This window comes from Patella vulgata, chromosome 8 (genome assembly GCF_932274485.2).
Source record: "Patella vulgata chromosome 8, xgPatVulg1.2, whole genome shotgun sequence".
Classification (NCBI taxonomy): Eukaryota; Metazoa; Mollusca; class Gastropoda; family Patellidae; genus Patella; species Patella vulgata.
In genome coordinates, this window is record NC_065886.2 from 10,323,382 (window position 1) to 10,347,547 (window position 24,166).

A 24,166-nucleotide genomic window follows, 5' to 3' on the forward strand; every position below is an offset into this window, starting at 1 on the left:
GCGACATCCTGCCTGGCTACCTATATATGGTGAAGAGACCATTTCATCCCCCCTTTTTTCAAGAAAATTAAAATTTCAGGGACTTATCACAAGATCACAAGTATGAACACTGTTGGAAATTGGCACATTTTGTGACTGTTGAAAGAGTTATTGCCCCTGTCTCTATGTCTGCTACAACTCCTTCAAGAGAATAGAACAGCCACAACATGGTGAATTTGGCGTGCAAACAGGAGGTCCCAGACTCGATCCTGATGTTGCTCTTTTTTTCTAGTCTTGTTTCCCCATTGCCAGGATAGGCGGGGATTGGGGGCATTTAATGTTAAGTATATCATCGTGTGGAAAGGACGGAAAACTGAGATCCACACATTACTTGTTGGTATGCTTATGAAAGAAGTGGAATAAGAAATGAGAAGGTGCCTCTTTAGAAAAGGAGAGGTGCATCTTCGGAAAGCGACAATTGCATTGCCAAACTTGGAAACAGCGAAGTTGAAAGTAAATCTGTTAAATTTGTTTGTCGTGTTTATACCACAAATGTTAAAGACTTTATGCATGCAAGATGATAAAAAGAAGCCAGATAAAAATCTAGACAGTTAATTAATCATCTAGAATAAAATTGTCTTTTTACGCAGTTCACTTATTCCAGTCAGATGAGCAGTTCCTAACTGGGTTTTCTCCGGGTCATCCGGTTTCCTCCCACTACTAAAGACCCCTACGTGCAAGCGAATTATTGAAATAATAATTGAACCATATGTTAGTCCCGAAATAACCTAGTTTATATTGAGTGGACGTTAAATCCCATTTCTCTCTCTATTCCTAACACTGCTCGTACGACCTGTCAATCAAATTAAATAATTCTTGCGACATTATAATATATACTAATAGTCGAGGCAGTGGTGTCACACCCATTGGGTGAAGGATGGAAAATGCCAAGGCTCCGGACCTCCAAAGAGCCTCTACGGAATTTACAACAAAAAAATCCCCCAAAAAACCTAAACATTAATTCGGTGGTCGGTACAATCACTAAATACTGTTTAATCAAGCAAGTGAACAATAAGCTGAAGATATATTTAAAGATGCACTACCTCTTACAAGAATAAATTGAAAGTAAAGTGTCTCAATCTATAAATATTTGGTGTTAATTATAATTTGGGAACAACTTTTAATCACCGTTCGTAAATCATATTTTCGATTACAAAAGGTAGGGATTGATTTGTCGTCTTCGACCACTTTAATATCCATGGGTTATAGGGAACTAAAATATCTAGGAAAGTCATGGTCCAATATAACTTTTAACGGAAAACGCTTTAGCTTCTGAGTAGAAGATAATACCACGTTCGTTTCGGGATAAAAGATAAAAACGAATAAAATTCTGTGGAGAACTAACTACTGACCAACGAATTCAGGATCCAGAAAGGGGGTTCCTAGTTCATGTATTTTATCCAATTGTTGATACTGCAATGACACAAATTTAAAAAAAAGATTTGGAAGACAAAAGAGGGTAGGTTGACTAGGCGAGTTTAATGTTTTATATCCAGCGAATTTCCTACAGCTATCAGACGAAGAATTAGGCATTTCGCTTCTAAAACTCTACAGTTCTTGTGTTAGCAATTATTTTATTTCTGAATTGTGGTGTTTTCGTCGAGTTTTAAGCAAGAGTTACCTTTGAAGAACACCATACTGGACGCTTTAGAATTTTGGATTTCTCCTTAGATAATGTCTCAAATGCCCGAATGGACAACAGTTTGTGCATTGTTATAAAACATTAAAAAAATTGACAAGAGACCCTCATATTACTTTCGTTTAAAGGCCCCCGACACACGAAGGGGACTATGTAGAAAAATACATGGAAACCATTGACTTTGTACAGATCTTTCACAAATAGGATCAGAACTTGTCAGCCAGCCTTTCGTATATCCTCTCATGATTTCATATAACTCTTCGTCTTGACAGGTATTATAAGTGAGCTTATAATCGCGTGTGTGCGTGTAGGATAAAGCACAAGACCGAGGTTATGTTAGGGAAAGAAGGACTGAAGAAAATAACCAGGGAAAAAGAAAAACCGGGGTCGGCAGTCCGAGGTTTTTCTTTCGGGGTTTTTCTGATGTCTTTCTTACCAAGCATAACCGAGGTTGAGGAATTGATCTTGCTTATGAACCGTCTATGTTTACATGTACTAAAATGAGAATATCCGAGATTTCCAGTAAAAAAAACCCCCTTATATCATGTTTTCTTATGGAAAAAAACCTACCCTGGAAGAATAACCCGTTACAGGTTTAAAGAAAAACTTTCAGAAGAATAACCCCAAATTTCCCTGTATATATTATTCAATTCCGCCCCCGTCTTTGAGACCGCAAGTTATTCCGGACATGGAATATACCCCCGAAAAATCAAAGAGATTTACCGTTATAGGGTTATAAATCTAGCTATTAACCCCTCCGCTTCAGTCCGTAACAATAACTGCTTTCCTTTATTTGCGTCACGTCCCAATCCTTCATATTGTTCTGTATCAATCGTAGCAGGGGAGGTGGTGACGCGTGCGCATTGGATAAGAAGGCCTGTCATTGAGTCAAGTGGCGTAGTTTCGATTCCCCATTTGTACGTGACTAGCGGTAGGATCGCCTGTCCAACCTCGTGGATTTTCACAATAGTACCATGCATGGGTCTTTCTGTCGCCACCTCCTACGTATGACCCATGCATCTTTTCTTACCACATATATTAGTGGCCTTGTGATCGTCTAGTATTTTCACCTGTCGTCTTTTCTTCCACATCACAATTGTGTATTCTCTTCTTATCTATCTCTGTAGTTTAAGACGTTTTTACATTTTATATATCATACATAGATACAAGCATAGTACAATGACAGTCAAGTCATTCTCTCAAACCCCATCCAGCTAGACTCGCTGGGGTGAGTCTGCTGATAGAAATTGCTACATCTTATCCCTTCTAGAATTAAGCTGCTGTCTGACGAATTCTCACAAATATGATAGTTTTGTAGCTTTGGATTTTGACGTTCAATTATCTAACTGGTCCAATATGGTGGCAATAATTAGAGGGATTGGCCAATTATCCTAATGACGTCGAAACCTACCCTTATATGGACAGTGGAAACTTACCGGAGAAATTTCCCACAATATACCTGTTATCAACCTAGAATTGAATGTTTACCACATTATGACTCTTTTTTATGTAACAATCCGTCACTCATTCGCTCATTTTGATTTGAATCCCACAACTTGCCAAAGACATTAATTAATAGAATATAATGCCATCATTTTTCTCTAATCATTGTCTTTAAATTTGAAAACAATGTCGCAACCATGGTCAAGCAACCCTCACCCCTGTCCTTTAAGCGTGAGACTGAAACACATGATATGATCAACATCAGATAAACTTCGTTGTAGTATGATTGATTTTGTAAATTCAGATATTGGAAAATGTTTTTTTTATCTTTATCTTTAGCTTTGTTGAGATTAATATGATGACAAATAGAAATGATATTAGTCATTACAAAAGAAGATTAATCAACTGGAATAACCTGTCAAGAATGGCAGACATAAATATTTTAAATCAGTTTTAAATAGACTATGAAAAAGATTTGTGCTTTTTACATGTATGAAATAGTGTCTGCTTTGTTGACGTTACCGGGTTTATAATTAGCCTGCTCTTATTCAAAGGATAATCGGACATAAAGGCCAATGTTTTCATTTCATTGTTTTCTTGGCCTTACCGGGTAATTAGTCTGCTCGTATTTAAAGGGTAATCGGACAGAAGGCCAATGTTTTCATTTCATTGGGTCTGTGTTTCTATATAGCTCCAGTCTATAGCCCCAGTCTATCAGTCTCCGCCTCAACTAACAATTGCAAGACAAGAAAGACGTCTATCAACCATTAACAGAACACAGTTTTTATGAGGTACAATCACTAGTTTATTCTAAAAGCATGACGTTTCGACAGGCATCCTCTTATCGTTATCAAGCACAAATGACAATTTAGTAAATTGTTTACTACATCGTCATTTGTGCTTGATAACGATCAGAGGATACTTGTCGAAACGTCGTGCTTTTAGAATAAACTAGTAATTGTACCCCATAAAAGCTGTGTTCTGTTAATGTGTTCCCCGATCGCTAAATGCCACTAAAAGATTATGTCTATCAAACAATTTTGGCAATAACAACCATTCTTTTCAAATTAGGCGTAAACCCTATCAATATTCAGCGCACCACGACCTTCCTGTCCAGAGTTATGCCGCCTATTCGAAAACCTTGTGTACGCGATAGAGGCTATATATTTAAACGGATCTGTTTTCTATACGCCCACGTGTTAATATGGTCGAATAATTGTAAACACCATGTCCGTCCGTCGATCCGTCCACAGTTTCTTGTCGGCGCTCTAGAAGCTACAGTTTTATCAGGATACTTGTATTGTGCCAAGACGAGGATCACTATTTCTTTTCGGAAAAATCGGAGTAATATTTTTAGAGTTCTGCCGCTTTTTTTTTGCCGAACTGTCCACACTTCTTGTCAGCACACCCGAGGCTACGGTTTTCATCAGATTTTGCCGGAACGTCCAAGAAATTTGTAGTATGATAAAATAAGGATCCCTATTTCTTTTCGTCAAAATCGGGTTTTGTTTTTAGAATTTTGACCGTTTTTGCCGAAACCTGTCCATAATACTGTCAACACAATAAGAGGCCAGAATTTGGATGTTTTTTTTTTAAACTTTCAAGAAAATTATATTATAATATGACGAAGATCCCTATTCCTTTCGAAGAACCTTTCCGATAACCCTGTGAACGTGATAGCGGCTACTGTTTTTTTTAACAAATCTATTTTAAATTTGGTCTGAAACATTGGGGTCATGAGAGGTCGAGTCGGTACTATATTCAGCATTGCGCTCCCTTCTTTACGAGAGTTATGCTCCGTTTTTCGAATAGCTTCGGTCTGACAACATTGACTTATGAACCTTGGGCCAATCAAATGAAAAAAGGCATTCTGATTATCTTGAATATTCCCGATTATCTCGTAATGACGACATAATTATCTCGTAATTACGACACAATTATCTCATAATTACGACACAGTTATCTCTTAATTACAACATAGCAATCTCGTAATGGCGACATAATTTTAAGGTCGCCGTACGATACATCACGCTGATTTACAGCTCATTTATTTCGGGGTTCACGGTGGCAAAGTGGGTAGGACCCTGGTTCGCTAGCCTGGAGGTCGCGGGTTCTCCCCTGCTGTTGGCCGAGAAAGTTCATCGGAATTTTCCGGCGTGGTTTCCCCTTGTCAGTGGTGCAGCACGGGGGGGGGGGGTCTGGCAAGGACAACAGTCTAGTCGTTCTGCACGTAAAAGATCCCTTGACAGTTGGAATTCGATATAAGGGTAGGCCGTAGCGCCGCTGTCCCGGCCTACTTTCCCTCATAGCACACTGTATATCGTATGCCCGTCTTCATTAGCCTAGTTCGGAGCAGAACAGTAAAACGTTAAATCCCATTTCATTTCATTCTCTCATTAACATCGTTCCATTAAAATCAAGGATTAATTCCAAACCCTCATTAATAGAATTCAATATTTTCATGCCCTCATGAACATCGTTATTTTCTACACTCGCATTAATGTCTTGGTGTCATTAACATCATTCATTTATCATGATCCCATCTGATATGCATTTTTCTCGGACAATATGATCTCTCACGACTTAATCCACGCTGAAATATAGCTTGTGCGGATACAGGGGGTATTCGTGACCTCACGACTTCATCCTTTAACATTTGTTGGGAACTGGTTCATAATTGTCTAGCAAGAATTTTATACATTGTCAGTAGTTGGCCACAGATCACTAATTATTTCCCCATTGACTTTAAAGACCACGTAAGATCAAAAATCTAAATTTCATGTATGTATAGCCCATGGTTACTCTATCAACTTTACGGCAAGTTCACACCAATCTGATTAAAATTAAGTCCGCTGTTAACGTTTAAGTATCCGACACGCCAAAACGCTTTTCAATTTTTCAATTACGACCTTAATCCGTCAACTGGACAAGCGTCTATTGACGGTCCAATTACCACGTGACTGGTCTAATCATAATCACCGAATTATCGTCTTTCATTGGTATAGATTAGACATTTGTGATTGGAATATTTTAGAGTGAATTTAAAATGCCGTATCATGCCGTAGATCAATTTAAGCTGCCTTTGTTTAAATAGGCCACGTGTCAAATGAAGATGACACAAGAAATTAGCGCATTTACCGGTAATTTGGATAACCCCGTAATACTTGATATCCCAAACTTAAGTACAGAAATACAAATGGTGCCAGTCATTTGTCGATATATTCATTATTAGCTATATATAATAATAATAACCATTTCTATACATAAAGAACAACTAGTGTCTGTGTTGATTTCCTGACTGGTTAGCATTACCGGGTCTGTTTGAGTTGCACTGTCAACGTAACTGATTTTATGGTTGAGGGCCTCTTGAAGTTGAAACACTTGGCTATCAAGATCTCTTATTTTCTCAAACAGGCAGTCTAGGTCAGAGTTCGTTATATGTACATTTTGTGATTGATAAGGTGTAGAATAAATTGGAGGAATGAAATCAAGTGAACTATTTTCCACAGGGAGTGGTATGATTACATTTCTAGATGTACTATGGCTGTATTCAGAATTAACATCAAATAAATCTACTATATCTTCCTTTGAGGTATTTTCAATACTGTTCACATCTCCTGCGAATTTATCCAGAAGATTTGGAAAAACAGATGTAATCCATGCTATGCAGGCCCCTCCTTGAATATGTACCATATCCGTTGTTGGGTATAGATAAATCTTGAGTTTTTTGCCACCCATTTCAGTAGTTAGAACAAAACCATGATGAGATTTTGGAAAACTGTCTTTCGAATAGTGTAAATGCAACAGTTTTTCCATTATGTTAAAATATGAGTGTTGAATAAATTGTACTGTAACACTGCAGCATTTATCTGTGTAGTCACTAAGTGTGAAATACTCATTGTTATTGACATCAATTGGTGTTGGTTCACAATTTGAACTTACTTGAGAGGATTGGTTTTCAAATGAATTTACTTCCATCTTCGTATATTTTAAGTATATTTTGTATATTATTCACATAAATTAGCAGATTGTAATATCCATATAAACGAAGCAATAGCTTACCGTATTTTATTATCCATATAGTATTAAGTATTCACGGCTCTATTTAAGAATTGTCACTATATTTTTGAATCCAAAATTCTAAAATTAAGATTAAGGTAATCCACAGAATTTCACGAAAATCCAAATAAACATGTATAATAATCTTATCTTAACATTACAAGAAGGAATGGCACTTTGTTCGTTAGTATTTTTGAAGTACAGCACAATTTCTCCAGAGCTATTTTATTCCTGGCTGGTACTGGCGGCCATTTAATCCCACTAACACTCACTGTTAACACCAACTTGAAATTAATTTATGGCCCATGCCTGTATAACTTTTATAGTCGGATTGATTAATTAATGACAGATATTAACGACACTACACTTTATGTGGAAAAGCGAAGTGCTCGCAGTAAAAACCACATCGCTGGACCCGTATATTACTTACATATTAAAAGTGTTCGTCCAATAAGTTCCATATTGTAAAAAATTAATTAAGAGTTCAGGACTTCAAAGTTTAAAAGTTGTAGGCACTCTAAATTGGATCTTAAATTAAAATGAATTACAAAACAAATTATTCCGTAGTCAATTGTTTTATTAAATTAGGGGGATTAAGGAATCCTTCAGGCGTTAAAGAATACACACGCCGGCTGTATATAGGTAATTAAGGAATAAACATTCCGAATATGCATTCGGTCACTGTGACGTCACTGGCGTCTGAGGGGATTAAGAGTGTTTTCGATAATTGGCAAAGCCGTTTTTACGGAAGGTCTATTTTTACGACTTTGAGTGAAGATAACTGAATTAATTTCAACCAGATTGGCGTGAACTTGCCGTAAAGTGGATATAGTAACCATTGGCTACACGTATCTCGAAGTTTCCGGGACCATCTTATGTGCACTTTAAGAAAACTGTTTGTCATCAATTCATTTAGGACCTCTGGCTGTTATTGAAGTATCTAAAGTCGATATCTGAGCAAAATCTTTAAATATGTTACTTAAAATGAATTTAAATCCACGCTAATAACGAAATGTAGGCCTATTTTTTGGCGAAAGTTCAGATTCCGAGTTAGCCATAATAGTTTAACTCCAATGCAATTTCAGAATCGGCGTGGTATCAATATGTCCATTTCTATATAAAAAAACCCCCATAAACTATGACAATTGAAATATCCTGCACTGCATCGGTTGACTAGGCCAATACACATATACAAATAATAAAGTTGTGGCAAAAACACAGTTCCGTTATGTAACAATTCTTCCAGATCCTAGTGTAGTGCAGGCAAGTAAAATGGTGACACGTTAATATAATATATTATTATTTAGTAAAACGAAATTTGAACTATGAAAAACGAAATCAAATAGGATTTGTGTTTTAATCAGATTGTATGTAGTGCTAAATATAACGAATATTGTTTTTTAAAAAGTGCAACAAAGGCATTGGAACATATTTCAATAGTACTGGAGATAATTGAACAAGTACATTCTGTAATTCTGGTAATAATATGCAATGAAATTTATACTCGCGAAACCAAGATTATTTCTAGCCGAACATAGTTAAAATTACAATGCAGTACAAAACCACATAAATACAATTGTTGTCTAATTTTCATTATATAACAACTTGTATACACATTTCAAGAGCAAATCGAACATGGGGTGCAATTTATCGTCAAATAAATCCTCACAAAACCTGGGTATTGATAGTTTTTGAAGATTCTACTTCTGTTGAATTGCCACGTATTTAGATAAAAAACATTTTTATAACGAGTTCAATCCCTTGAGGATAAGCAAAACTGCCACGACATCCATAACTTAGTTGATATTAAGACCGCCGTTAGTAATAAATTATTGTATATAATTTAGTAAACTTTTTTATATATTTAATTCATGCTGCAATCTTTGTCGTTAATCTTTTCATTGTTTTATATTCTGAATCATACTGCACATTTTGTAATTAATCTCGTCATTGAGTACCCTGCAGGTTTGTTTTTTATTAGTTTATGTGATTACTGTTCGGTATCATTAAGGTTCCTTTGTTGTTCTTTGTTCCAAGTTGTTTGTAGTAAATTAGATGGCTGCAATCAGTGCGTAGTAATACCGATGACACAGTCTAATAATGTATTCAGCTAACCACAACTTTGAGAAGGGAGCGATCGGCAATTGCCTATAACGACAGCATACTTGCATCATTGGCCTTAATTAGAGAACGGGAACGGGTATACGTTAAACCACTCGGCCGAGTTAAACATAGGACGGGCCTAATGTACATTGGGTACAAGAACAGGTAACGTCGGTAACGTGATTTAAAGCTCAACTCCGGTTCCAAAATTACAGAAATAATTGAATAAATAAAAAAAAATAATAACGTCGTAAATAACCGCTATACTTGTTTTCAATTGGTAGACCAACATGGCCATCGCAACATTGGTGGTATACGTTCTATCTTCAAATAACAATTCCAACACATCATATGTTTTGTCCCGGGCCGCCAATTTTAATCTGACTTGACCAGCCTCAACCGACCTCGAAAGGTGGGTTAACCATGGTCGCGACTTCAATCTAACTATTTCATGGTCCGATGCGCATGGTCGAGACCTAGTTGAACCAATGTTGAAATTGGACGAGCCGAAGGCGGCTCAGGCCACGCCCACATCCAGTATATGCCGTGTCAAGCAAAGTTGGCACATTCGGTAAGCTAGTCAATTACTAATTACCTCCTAACTGATAGCCTTTTTTTTTTCACTTCCACTGTCAGCTTACTGAAAATATTATTGCTACACAAGTATAACGTCTTATCAGGTACATATTATTTTACTAATCCTAATCCAACCAAGATTACTTTTGCTCTAATCTAAACAATAAGAGAAAAACTATGCCACTCAATTCTTTTTATTTGGTGTAATTTTTTGGACAACAACGTTGAAACACCAAATTATTTTCTGCATCATAAAGCCTAGTATTGCAAATGTATCCAGTCCAGCAATAAAACTGTTCTTCTCTCCATCAAATAGGTATGTTTTCACTTCAAAATAGTCAAGAAAGGTCGCCATCTTGTTGTTATTTATGATGGACATAATTTTGGATGGCGATTATTTTTTTTCGTGGACATTATGCAACGCCTGTGTAAAGTTTGGGCCCAGCAATAATCAAATTCGATTTTTTATTTCATTTAGAGATAAAATTACTCATTCATTTTCAAATGTAGTAAAATGCTCCGGAGGGCCGGATGACAAGGCTTTGCGGACCGGATTTGGGCAACAGGCGTAGTTTGCACACCACTGTATTACAGACATAGCTGATGTGTGTAATTTCAACATTGGGATATCAACACAGCTGTATTACATAGTATGTAACAAATGAAATGAAATGAAATGGGGTTTAACGTCCTACTGTTCTGCTCCTATACTGGGCTAATGAAGACGGGCATACGCCATACAGGGTGCTATGAGGGAAATTTTGCCCGGGCAGCGGCACTATCGCCTACTCTTAAATCGAATTCCAAGTGGGTAAGACGCTGGCTCACTAGCCTGGAGGTCGGGTGTTCGATCCCTGCATTGGCCGAGAAAGTTCATCCAGATTTTCCGGCGTGGTTCCCCCTTGTCAGTGATGCAGGACGGAGGGCCTGACAAGGACAGCTGTCTAGTCCTTCGGATGAGACGAAAAACCGAGGTCCCGTGTATAAATTGGAATGCACGTAAATGATCCCTTGGCAGTTGGAATTCGATATAAGATTAGGCGATAGTGCCGCTGCCCGGGCAAAATTTCCCTCATAGCACACTGTATGGTGTATGCCTGTCTTCATTAGCCCAGGTTAGGAGCAGAACAATAGGATGTTAAACCCCATTTCATTTCATTTTAGATCTATTTCATAAGATGTAAACGGGGCTAGCGCTAATCACAATCCGAAAACAACTTTTACGACCATTGCTGTAAAATGTTACCGATATAAGGCCTGCTAGCCAGAATTGCTATAAACTATCAGCTAATTACCCCCTTGTAAATTAGCACCAAACGTGTATCCCCCCCCCCCCCCCCAAGAAAAAAGTGTTGAATTTAGGAAGCTATAAAATGAACCCAAAAGTACAACCGTACTTTGTTAGCTATACGCTCTTCAAATAAGAAGTGGTATCAGATGTCCATGCCAGCATAAAATGACACCTGTAATTATACCTAGCTAGAAAGGTGGTTCTAAAGTGGATATCAAAAGACGGAAAATACTGCCTGGGGTAAAAGGAATTAATAATGTACGCATCATTGTAGTGGCAAGATCTTATCCACGTCACAGTAAATTGATATTAATGAAATGAAATGAAATGGGGTTTAACGTCCTACTGTTCTGCTCCTAAACTGGGCCAATGAAGACGGGCATATGCCATACACTGTACTATGAGGGAAATTTTGCCCGTGCAGCGGCACTACGGCCTACTCTTATATCGAATTCCAACTGCCAAGGGATCTTTTACGTGCACGCCAATATGTACACGGGACCTCGGTTTTTCGTCCTATTCGAACGACTAGACAGGCCCGCCGTCCTGCATCACTGACAAGGGGAAACCACGCCGGAAAATCTGGATGAACTTTCGCGGCCAATGCAGGGACCGAACACCCGACCTCCAGGCTAGCGAGCCAGCGTCTTACCCACTTAGCCACGTGATCCCCCTAATTAAAATAAATATAATAGATAAATTCATCGGGTCGTTCTGTAAGAGGGGGATCTACCACTAAGCCACCCTCCTCACACCGAGTCCCACCTCTCATACCCCGAGCTCCCTAGTCACCAATTCATTACTGATTGTTGTAATACCTTACCAGCAACATAGCCTCGATACAAGTTGGTGGGTGGGGTAGGGTTGATGAGGGGGGGGGGGCAATAAAAAAATATACTTGCATAGTTAGACCAAACAACGCGTGCCAATCTTCCGAAAATGTTGCACTTTAGGACGCTTATTATAATATGTTATTATGCTTGTGTAAGCACACCCCGTCTTGTGTACGACAACCAGCGAACCACGCTGATTTAGCTACCGAGCACAGAAGCACATAAAACAAAATATACAATAAGTCAATGCATTTCACGATTCTTTATTTATATTTATTTGATATAAATTTTCTATCGTATTTCTGAAATGTTTTCAAATATGTCGTCTTTTGTTGAGAAGTTAACTACCACCATTTTGGGTATGAGTTTTGATTTTCAAAGAGATAAGGCCTCTCGTTTTGAGATCCAAAGGGATAAGGCCTCTCGTTTTGAGATACAAAGGGATAAGGCCTCTCGTTTTGAGATCCAAAGGGATAAGGCCTCTCGTTTTGAGATACAAAGGGATAAGGCCTCTCGTTTTGAGATCCAAAGGGATAAGGCCTCTCGTTTTGAGATACAAAGGGATAAGGCCTCTCGTTTTGAGATCCAAAGGGATAAGGCCTCTCGTTTTGAGATCCAAAGGGATAAGGCCTCTCGTTTTGAGATAAAAAGGGATAAGGCCTCTCTTCGGTGTTACCATGGTAATAAGGCTTAGTAAAGGGATAACGTCTGCCTTCTCTGCAAGATAATTAAAACAAAAAGAGAAATCTTTGAGCGACATTAGAAAAGTGGAATTATTTGTTTTTCGTCAAGATATTAGTTCATAAATGCCTTTTTGATGGGCCTCTTGATCTACAATGATGTATATCTTAGCGTGGATTAAGTGAGTTTTATGAGTTTCACATGTCAAATTTCAAAACTATTGATTTATGTTGTGGATTTGTGATACTGATAGTATTACCTTATTAGTCTTCTGATTTAGCACGTGAAAAGATAAAGTAATGACTGACAACTCACCTTTTTTCAGCTAAAGCAGATATAGCCTCAGACAAGTCAGCTAGATCATAGGCCAGAAACCTCAATTTTTGTTTGGTTTCTTCACAGTTTCTGTTTCCCGAATAATATCTATCATAATATCTATCATAATATCTATCACGTTTCTCTGCTCTAGCATGTTCATCCATAGTTATGGGGTAATCCTCTGAATCCCGATCCTTCTCGGCAAAAGGGAGTGCAACAGGGGGGTCTACAGGAGTAGGATCGAATTCTAGACCTTGTACAGTGACTGGAAAAGATAAAACCATATAATGCATGTACCTGGTCAACTGATCAGTATCAAGGCTACAGGATGTACTATTTATTGAGGGACCCCGAAATGGTTAAACCTAAACCTTCCTACATGCTTCACACATTATATACAGTATGTACTGGTAGTTAAATGCACAACATGCCATATGCTTCACATATCTTACACGGTATCTATTGGATCATGTGATGTACTGTTAGTTGAAGGAAGTACCTTCATATATCTTACAAAGTTTCTACAGGATGGACTGTTACTTTAAGGCGATGTGAGATCAATAGTAAGTAATTCGCCTAAAGTTTAGTTTTAATAATTTCTTACCGAACTGCTTAAAGGGACTATCCCGATTTGAACAGAGTCTCAAAAATAAAGTCAGAATACGTAAGAAATTTAAGCGCCAAAATATAGAGGAATGCTGTATTTACCTTGTCTCAAAATTCCCGCTCAAAGTATTGAGTCGTTTGGACATGAATGCCCAAACTGCTTATCCGGACATGTAACCCTTTTAAGATTTTGGGTCAAGTTTTTCGTTGGGTGACCTGATAATCGATTCCCGTTCCTTGAGAGGTCTATACAGTGAATGACTCATGTGCTGTACTTGATAACGAAAAGTAAATTTCACCTACACATTATTTTTATAAAAAAAGTCTGGTTTTATCAAGACACTGCATAATACAGCTTGGGACACTGGTCTCCATTTCCAGATGAAGACTGATGGCTTTAAATTGATTGAAAACGTACCACAAATATTGAGTTAGTTGCGCTGCCCTTAGGTAGAGGATTTTAAGGGATTTTAACACAAAATTAAGCAGTTTTATTCTCCAAAAACTTATCGGGATTGGCCCTTTAATGTGAGAATTTTTCACATGGTGTAGTCTTAACGGCTGCATTAAAGCTTAATTCACATCGCATCAATATCCGAGCTAAAGGATTTAAAACAGCTGGACCTCCATAATTTTGACCCAAAATAAAAATGTCGGGTGACAATCCGACTTGCATTATGTCTAAAGATAAATCCAGTTTGATTTATAACCAATTTTGTGTTCCACACAATTTAAACTAATTCGCATAATATGTGTAGTATCATTATCGTTTTTTAAAATACAGATGTGACGTCATCCTCTGATATTGGTGTACCATTATTATACTAGTCGCAATATTGGACTCACGGGACGTATTTCATAGAAATTCACGTGCTGGATAGTGTCTGTATTTTAAGTTGTTTAATGGTCTGGTGCAAGACATTGTGTAATATAAAAATATTGAACTCATCCTATCGCACTCGTTCAAAATCAATATATTACTTAACGTCTCGCACTCGATGATTAAATTATATATATATATATATCAAAATGTATTAGCACAACCGTAAAGTTGCACTGCTTAATTGCACGGTAAACGATAAAAAGATGAAAGGCTATGCTGGTACAAATATATAAATTTGAAGAACAACAACATGTTACTTACCAGCAATAATTGCCGCACCAGTCAACATTATGAATAATAACGTATTCATTCTACTAGATTGGAGAAAAGAAAGAAAGACCCATAAAATACAACAGTTAACAATAAATACCAGGCTTGTGATTTTATTTCTGTGTTGACGAATAGCGCTGAAACTAAATCAAGGACCGTTTTCTAATTCAACCTGTGATACATTTTGTACCATATGGATTGGAGCCACGGAGGCTAAAACGTTGGCTCGTTATTCTGGAGGCCCTTCGGTTTACTCCCACTGTCAATGACCAATGCGTGCAAGAGAATTATTGAAATAAAAATGAACCATGTGTTAGTCCCGAAATGACCTAGTTTGTGTCGAGTGGATGTTAAACCCAATTTCTCTCTCTCTCTACTGACGGGTGAAAAGGTCCTAAAGCACCAATAGCTCTTTCAAGTCGTGTTGGGCTCTGGTCTGTTAAGCTGGATATATAAAATGAAATGAGTTTCAGCGTCCTAATGTTCTGCTATGACTAGACTAATGACGATGAGCATTCTATGAGGGATATTTTACCCGGATAGCTCCGCTACGGTCTACCCTTTTACCGAATACAAACTATCAAGGGATCTTGTACGTGTACGCCAAAGTGTACACAGTTGTCCAATACAAGACCGTCTGTCGTGCACCGCCAAGCTAGCAAGCCAATGTCTTACTCACTGAACCACAGCGGTTCTCAAGTCTGGAAACAACAAAAATATGAGTCAAGAAACAATTCAAACTTACCCTGGCAACTTTACAAGAAACGTCTGTCACTAAACCAAGTTTATGGAAACGCTGTTACTGTCAGCTAGACCGTCTGTGAAATGTTACTTGTTGTCGAGTATTTATATATTTTTCTGCAAAAAGTTCACCAACTATCCGCGAGACATGTCTTCAAGTGTCTCGACAATTTGAAAAAATCTGATTGAAATTTGTATTTTTATCTTAGTAGTTTACTCTTTAAATTTCTTTCTTAAACGAGACTTTACTTCAGGCTATTAATTACATTTTATAATTTAGTACAATTTCCCCAAAACAGTTGTAAACAACAATAAGCGCCGCTCCCTAATCCGAATACCTGTACCTTTTTCTTAAACGAGACTTTTCTCTATGCAAAATTTCATAATTGTGAGGTCGTAATCTCCACAAAAAAATGTCGATATAGTTACTGCGTTATTTAGATTGGAAAAGGGTTTTCTCTCTCATTCGTTTTTTATTTGTGAACTGCGAAACTATGATGACAAATGTTGCGTTGAAATTCAAACTCAATCATCCTCTCCGGGGTCCACAAGCTAAAAACGCGATTTGTCGTACAATCAGGAGCCATAATTCAGGAAGTTATGGTCCGATATGCTCGAATATCGAAAGGAACCGAGATCTGTGGGTTATAAACATACATTTCTAGTTTAACCCAAATTGGATAAAAATTGTGACCTCTACAGTGTTCACAAGCTAAAAACTTGATTTTTCGTACAATCAAGGGCCATAATCCATGAAGTTACAGTCCGATACATGCCAATATCGAAAGGAACCGAGATCTGAGGGTGATAAACCTATATTTCCAGGATAAAAATTGTGACCTGTAGAGTGTTCACAAACAATTGTGGACGGACGGGCAGGGGTGACGACAATATACGTCCACATAAAAATGTGGGCGTATAAAAATCAAAAGCTGGCGATTCTAATGAGCAATGCTAAACTAAGCGAACCAGGCGTAGTCGTGTTACTGATTGGCTTGTTGGCTGCCATAGTTTGAGCGACGCGAAGAGTGCCATAGTTTGAGCGACGCGAAGAGGTTGAACCAAGTTCAACTCCGTTTGACCGTTTAACAAATATAGTTGTATCAATACAGGTTAAATGTAAAGGTTCAAATTCTAACTTGTAAAACTACACTTTTATGGTGAATTTACCCATCTTTTACAGTAATATTAAACATTACATATTTTTCGCTGTAATTTTACATTTTCGTACAGTGTAGCTTTTGTGCAACCGCCGTGTTTGGTCTCGACCATTGTTAGAGCAACATACATCATACATGTTCTTTTCTATTTCACATACATTACCAAGGTCTGTCCATTTTAGACCGGAAGGAGCGTTACAAACGTGGACAATGAATTAATGGACAACTAACGTACACAATCAGCCTTGCAAAATTAAAAAAAAAAATTCCATTAAAGTAATAATTTATTGTAAATTTATGTTTTAGATGTTTATGAATGTGGTCTGAGCCAAAGCTTACTCAGAGCTATGAATAATTATGCGAGTGACACGATTTGCTCATGTATGGATTTGACAGTTGCCAAAAACTACACCACACAAGGTTGCTATTTAACTAAGGTGGACCTACACAGTGCTTATCGATCTGTTAGTATCCACAAATCCAATTATTTTGTCACTGGTCTCAGTGGACTTTCGAAGGAGATATCCATCCAACTTACGTTGTTGATACAAAATTGCCCTTTGGTGGATCCAAAAGTCCCAAGATATTTCAGACACTACCAGTGCCGTATGTTGAATAATGTTAAAACAGTATAACATTACAGTGATTGCTTACTTGGCTGACTTTCTCACCATCAGTTCAACTTTTTATCAGTGTGTTTATGCTCTAGAGCAATTAATGAATGTTTTGCATACTCTTGTATTTCGAAAAAACTCGTCTAAAGTTGAGAGCCCTAGTACCTCTCTTGTTTTCCTAGTTGATTGATTCTGAGAACATGACTTTTTCTTTTCCGGTTCAGAAATTGTCTAATTTTTTTTCGCTAATATGTTCTTTTGAAGGCAGGAGGAGGGCTAGTAAACGTAAACTTAAGCTGTTATGTGTCAAACTCAGCTGGGCTTCACAAATTTGTTCTCGACTTAGACTGGTGGAAAGATTTCCTCCGTCAATTCAATGGAAGTCTTAAAATTCATGATATTCGGCCAATAAACTCTCTACAAACTGATGCCACCTCTGCAGGTGCAGGCTGTTACTATGGAGGCGATTATTTTTTATACTAATTGATATTAGATGTTCGATTCTGAACACGAATGTAAAGGAGGTAGCAGCAATTTTTATTTCCATATTAAGCTGGTCCTCCTTCTGGAGAGACAAACAAGTTATTATTAATACAGATAATATAATTGCCAAAACAGCCTTAAATAAAGGGACATCTAGGAATAAAACTATTATGTGAATGTAGCGAAATATTTTCTGGTTGCCCACTTGCAATAACTTTAGTTTACATGCTCTTTATATATACCAGGAATTGACAACACGGTGCTGATACTTGTTCTCGCCTTCATCAGCCTAATATGTTGGATAAACTTTATAGACATTTCCATATCAGAACTATTATGCCACATGTCAATTATATTTGTGTATTTCAGGTGGTTCTGTATCGGGAGGGGCCCTTTTACTGACTGCCAACGAATTGAAACAGAAGGCTCGGTCAAAGACAACAAAAGCTACATATGCCTCACAACTTATTGCTTTTTTACCGATCCCAGCTACTACAGACTGTGTTCAGATGTATGTGGCCTACCTTTACCATCTCAAACACTATCGTTATGCTACTATAAGACAATATCTTAATGTCATTTCGCATTTACATAAAGCTGAGGATTTGCCTGACCCTCTATGTGATAATCGAATCTTAGACAATTATTGTTAGTTATTAAAAGAGATCTTGTTGCTCAGTCTCATGTTGACACTATAACACTGGAAATGTTGCTCAAATTTAGAACATTGCTTAATTTTGTAAATCAGTTTGACCATGCCTTTTGGGTTGCTTGCCTGATTGCCTTTTTTGGACTGCTAAGACCAAATAATGTTTTGCCAAAGTCTGCATTTGACCCTACCAAGGATCTGCAGCGCATGGATGCTGTTTCACACACTAGGGGGTTTGTAGTTAATATACGGCATAAAAAAAACTCTTCAATATCACGAGCATAGGGTAATAACAATTCTAGCTAGAATAAGTGGACACACTCTGTGTCCTGCTTTGGAGTCTTTTCTCGCGTTAAGCCCCAATCATGATCCTCTTGGCCCTCTTCTTGCATTATCAAATGGCCAACCTTTGACATACATGTACCTTTGTTTTATTTGCAAAGTTAAAGAATTATTGGTTAATATGGAGTTGCCTAAATGCAAAAATAAGGGTCCATTCCTTTTGCAGGGAGGGGCAAATAGGCTTCACTTACTTGGTTTTCCAGCCACTGATATTCAAATGCTTGGATATTGGTCTAGTGATTGTTTCAAACGCTACATGCATGACAATCTGTCACAGCGATTGTCAGTTGCTCAAAGATTTGCCGCATCTTTGCCAATTGTTTAAGTTGTCATATTATTTGCACTTTTCACATCAAGCCTTACTTGTCAGTTGCAAGTCTGTTTTTCTTTATTTACCTCAATTTATTAAATTTGTTTTTCTTTATTTACCTCAATTTATTTAATTTTTTTTAACTTCATATTTCCAACTGGCAACGACCCTTCCACCTTTTTTGGGAATGGGGATTAACTTATTGCATAAATAATAATTATATTCAATTTCCATGTGTTTGTTGTGAGTGTATACTTGTTTTATGTGGTATTAAAAAATTATGTGCAAATCTTATTTATTTATTTATGTAATGAAGAAATATTGTCTAAATCAAAATTTTAATATATATTGCAAATCAACACGTTGAAATACCTCAAGGTATAAGTAGATTAATGAACCGATCATAGAATTATCTAAATAAAATCTTGATCATCAATAACTTTACTTCAGCAGTTTAAATACTCATATTATACCCTTGGCTATTAATAGCAGACATATGATAACGCTCATGGCAAACCGTTGACGTGGTGGTTTATTTTTTGGTTAGTAAAGCGCAAAAAACTGCAGACTATCCGAAATGTCCAGCGTGTGAAAATAACCTCTCCAACTTTCTCGTGAACCCTACCGTTATCAGAAAATATATCGAGAACGTTCGTAACTGCACTACCAAACCTTCTCACAAACCAAAGGTACTTTACTTTCAGTTTCTCAAATCTAGTATTTGATAGCCCAAAAATGTACCAACGCCGAATTTCCATTATCCTAATTATAATACGAGAGAGAGAGAGAGAGAGAGATGGTGTTTAACGTCTACTCGACACAAACTAGTTTATTTCGGAACTAACATATGATTCAATTGTATTTCACTAATGCGCTTGCGCGTAGGGGTCTTTAGCAGTAGGAACCGGAGAAAACCCACGAGGTAGGATAGTCGATCGATCCTTGTCACGTACAACCAGAGAATCGAAACCTCGCCAGTTGATTTTTCAGGTCACAATTCTATGGAATACCATTACTGCTTACTACTGAGCGACGTTTCGACTAGGCTTCTCTAGTCATTATCAAGCTATGATAAAAAATGAAAATATGACAGGAAAATATATACATGTACACAACAATACTTAGAGGTTAGGAAACTTGTATTTGCATAAGAGTAGATAAGTATATTTGAGATAAGCCATTCACACACTGATACTTCAAAGACAGACTTTTGAAGATGATTCTTTCATTTATTGGCAGGCAATGGAGTGATTTCAGAACCGGATTAATATGGGAGTATTTTGATGTTCTGGTAACAATTCGAGCTGCGATATTTTGTACATTTCTTTTAAAATATTGGCACTAGATGTTATTTCCACTTACAAACTGTTACAGTAGTCAATCCCTGAGAATACCAGAGACCATACTATTTTAGCAGCTGCTTCCTGACTAATTAAATGTCTTATATGGCTAATGTTCCTGGACTGAAGATAACACTTTCGACAAATTTCACTAATGTGACTGTTCATGCTTCAATTGGACACTAAGAGGACACCCAAGTTCTTCACAGTGTCGCATGGTAATATTGCATCTCGTACAACCACATCATTTGAACTTATATTTTTCAGATGTGTATTTGTACCAAATAAAATACATATACTTAATTACATATAATTTGTACCAAATAAAATACATATACTTAATTACATATAATTTCAACATATTTCTTTAATGTCATGTGTACACAATTTGATGTTAGAATAATTAGTGGGTGGAACAGTTTTTGAAAGGGAGTAATTTGTAATCAGCTGTATATCATCTGTATAAGAATGTTGTCCTAGAAACCATGATTATCGATTAGTTCTCCTAAATTCTTAGTGCACATTACAGAAAGGACAGGTCCAAGGACTGATCCTTGTGGAATTCCTGAATCAGCTGTACCGGCCCTACACAGGGTTTGCTGGAAGGCGGTTGCGTGGAGCATTATCAGACCTAATAATCTAGGCAATGAATGATTTTATTGGAAAAATGATGTCAGAAATGAAGTCATTTTGAAGAAATCCGTGCCAGTCATTTTGTCAAAACCAAATATTAGTATTAGTAGTCCTCGACTTCCATTATTAATAGAATTGTCCTCAGTCCCGCAGTGGGTGAGACATAGCATCATGAAATTTATATGTTTTAGCATATAGAAAAAACTACGCCTGAAAATAAATTCTTCATAGCCTCAAATGGTATCCGAAAAATTTAATAGTTATATATATTGAAGTAGTAAACAAGATCATTCATAAAAAAATAATTTAAAACAATAAATACTTAATAGGCAATTTATGGGAAATATTTGAATTTAGGGATTATTTTCTTAAAATGACGTTTTATTTTGCTCTAAAATATCCATAGCTGGTTCTCCGTAACTACAAGGTTGGTGACCCTCATATTTCATGTGGGGTATACGGGGTACCCAATGACCAAATCTGCAAAGTTTGGTCAAAATCGCCCGACACAGCTTGTGCCGTTTTTTTTAATTAATTTTGCATGTTAATTCATTGTATGTTAATTCCTGTTGAATTGTTGGTCTAGAATCGAAAAATGGAAATAGTTTAAATTGATATGTTCTGCCAAGTTCAAGTGAATATTTATGATCTGAGGCGAGAAGAAACCAGTCAACAACTTTGGGAATCGCCTACTAAAATGACGCCACAGTCTACAATTCCTTCGACCTGGGCCCGTATAGGGCTATCCAAGAGCTTTCTTAAAGGAAACACTTAACCAAGTGTGTTACCTTGAATCGGTATTCAAAGGCTGTAGTTTACATATCTTTAGCTGTGTGAAAAACTTAACAGCACATTCAACGTATGGCATGGAGGTAAACGGCGACAATTACGAATTTCTAACTTCAAAGGCACGTCTTTACTTGGATGGCACTCGCCTTCCGGTTGTGGATGAAACCAAATTTCTGGGTCTGATATTTGATAAGAAATTATCATTTATGCCCCACATTAAAAACCTAAAAAAGAAATTTCCGAAAGCCCTCAACATATTGAGAGTCTTATCAAATACTGACTGGGGAGCATACCGTAAGGTCTTGCTCCGATTATATCGAGCATTAGTAAGATCAAAACTCGATTATGGGTGTATTGTGTATTGGTCTGCCCGCGAGTCTTATCTCAAAGAACAAGGGACTTAGAATCAGTTAAGGAGCATTTCGTACATCTCCAGTGGAGAGTTTATACGTCGAGTCGCACGAGTCCTCATTGCGCAACAGACGTGATAAACTGGCCCCGCAGTATGCTACGAAAATAGCATCTTTACCAAATCATATTTCATTTAACACTATATTTAGACCCTATCATGAGCATTTATATCTGCTCAAGACTAAAGTTACTCCACCATTCGGTATTCGCATACAACCCTTTGTCGGAGGCTGGTATCAGTCTTGACAGTATTGCGAATACCCCTTTCTTTAGGACTCCACCGTGGGCTATATCTCCCCCAAAGATCGATTTCGATCTTACACAACATAGAAAGAGATATACTAGCTCCACTGTTTTTCAGTCTCTCTTTCGAGAGCGAAGGTCTAAATATGGTGATTATGCTCCAATATAAACAGATGGTTCGAAAGATGATCATCGGGTAGCTTCGGCTACCGTGACACCATCTGAGACCATTTCTGTAAGACTTCCACCTGCTGCTTCTATTTTTACAGCTGAGCTCTAGACTATTCTCCAAGCCTTGGAGTTCATCCAATCCTCATCAGCTTTAAAATACACCATCTTTACTGATTATTTGTCCTCGCTTCATTCAATTAACAATAAAAAGCTTGAACACCCATTGGTGGCAGATGTTTATCGTCTGTTACTATCTTACAAGTTTAACAGCAAAGACATCGTCTTTTGCTGGCTCCCCAGTCATGTTGATATAAGGGGGAATGATCAAGCAGATTTTGATGCCAAAGCTGCTTTAGGTCTTCCCCTATCACCGTTCTTATTACCTTTTAAAGACCACGTAAGATAAAAAAATCTGAATTGCATGTATGTATAGCCCATGGTTACTATATCAACTTTACGGCAAGTTCACACCAATCTGATTAAAATTAAGTCCGCTGTTAACGTTTAAGTATCCGACACGCCAAAACGCTTTTCAATTTTTCAATTACGACCTTAATCCGGTTGATTGGCTGGTGACGTCACAGGCACTACACATAGGATATACATTATCTATACAATATCTCACCGTATGTACAATATAGCACTATCAATACACACGGCAACTGGACAAGCGTCTATTGACGGTCCAATTACCACGTGACTGGTCTAATCATAATCACCGAATTATCGTCTTTCATTGGTATAGATTAGACATTTGTGATTGGAATATTTTAGAGTGAATTTAAAATGCCGTAGATCAATTTAAGCTGTTTGTCTGCGATATCACCTCGGTGGAAGCGGACGTAAAATACAACTAACACTAACTAACTTAATTTAAGCTGCCTTTGTTTAAATAGGCCACGTGTCAAATGAAGATGACTCAAGAAATTAGCGCATTTACCGGTAATTTGGATAACCCCGTAATACTTGATATCCCAAACTTAAGTACAGAAATACAAATGGTGCCAGTCATTTGTCGATATATTCATTATTAGCTATATATAATAATAATAACCATTTCTATACATAAAGAACAACTACAGTGAATATGAAATTTTCCGATGACTATGCATAACATGTACAATAGATCGCACTCATTTCTCTGCCAATCAACGCTTGGTATCTTATTATCATGTACCGTTCCATGTACTACGGGTGTAGTAAATGAGGTTAAACTTCGCCGCGAAAATTGCATGGGATCATTCGTGGAGTTCCTGGTGCCGTTTGGTGAGTGATTAAACTGTCAATGTTGTTGTTGTTGTTTATTACAAATTTAACGTCCAATACAAAATGCATGATATTATGGACAGGTTGATTTAATTAAGTTATTTACTTTAAAAATAAAAAATAGAAGTTAGGTAAAACACTAAATAATAAAAAGTTATTGTATATCTAAACGTCACTTTAAAACAGATTTAAAATAATTAAAAGTTCTTGTATATCTAAAAATCACTTTAAAACACAGTTTTAAAAATGGTTTTAAAATCGTTGTCGTGGGAA

At 37.2% G+C, this 24,166-nt stretch overlaps 1 long non-coding RNA gene across 1 annotated transcript; it reads right to left on the reverse strand.

Annotated features, from left to right (window-relative positions):
* Positions 1-12,285: 12,285 nt before the first annotated feature.
* On the reverse strand, positions 12,286-15,555 carry LOC126831031 (uncharacterized). The gene is made up of 4 exons (XR_007684104.2): positions 15,487-15,555; positions 14,733-14,785; positions 12,980-13,247; positions 12,286-12,700 (listed from the first exon to the last, which is right to left on the reverse strand). It is a non-coding gene; the product is annotated as an uncharacterized LOC126831031 (long non-coding RNA).
* Positions 15,556-24,166: the final 8,611 nt, after the last annotated feature.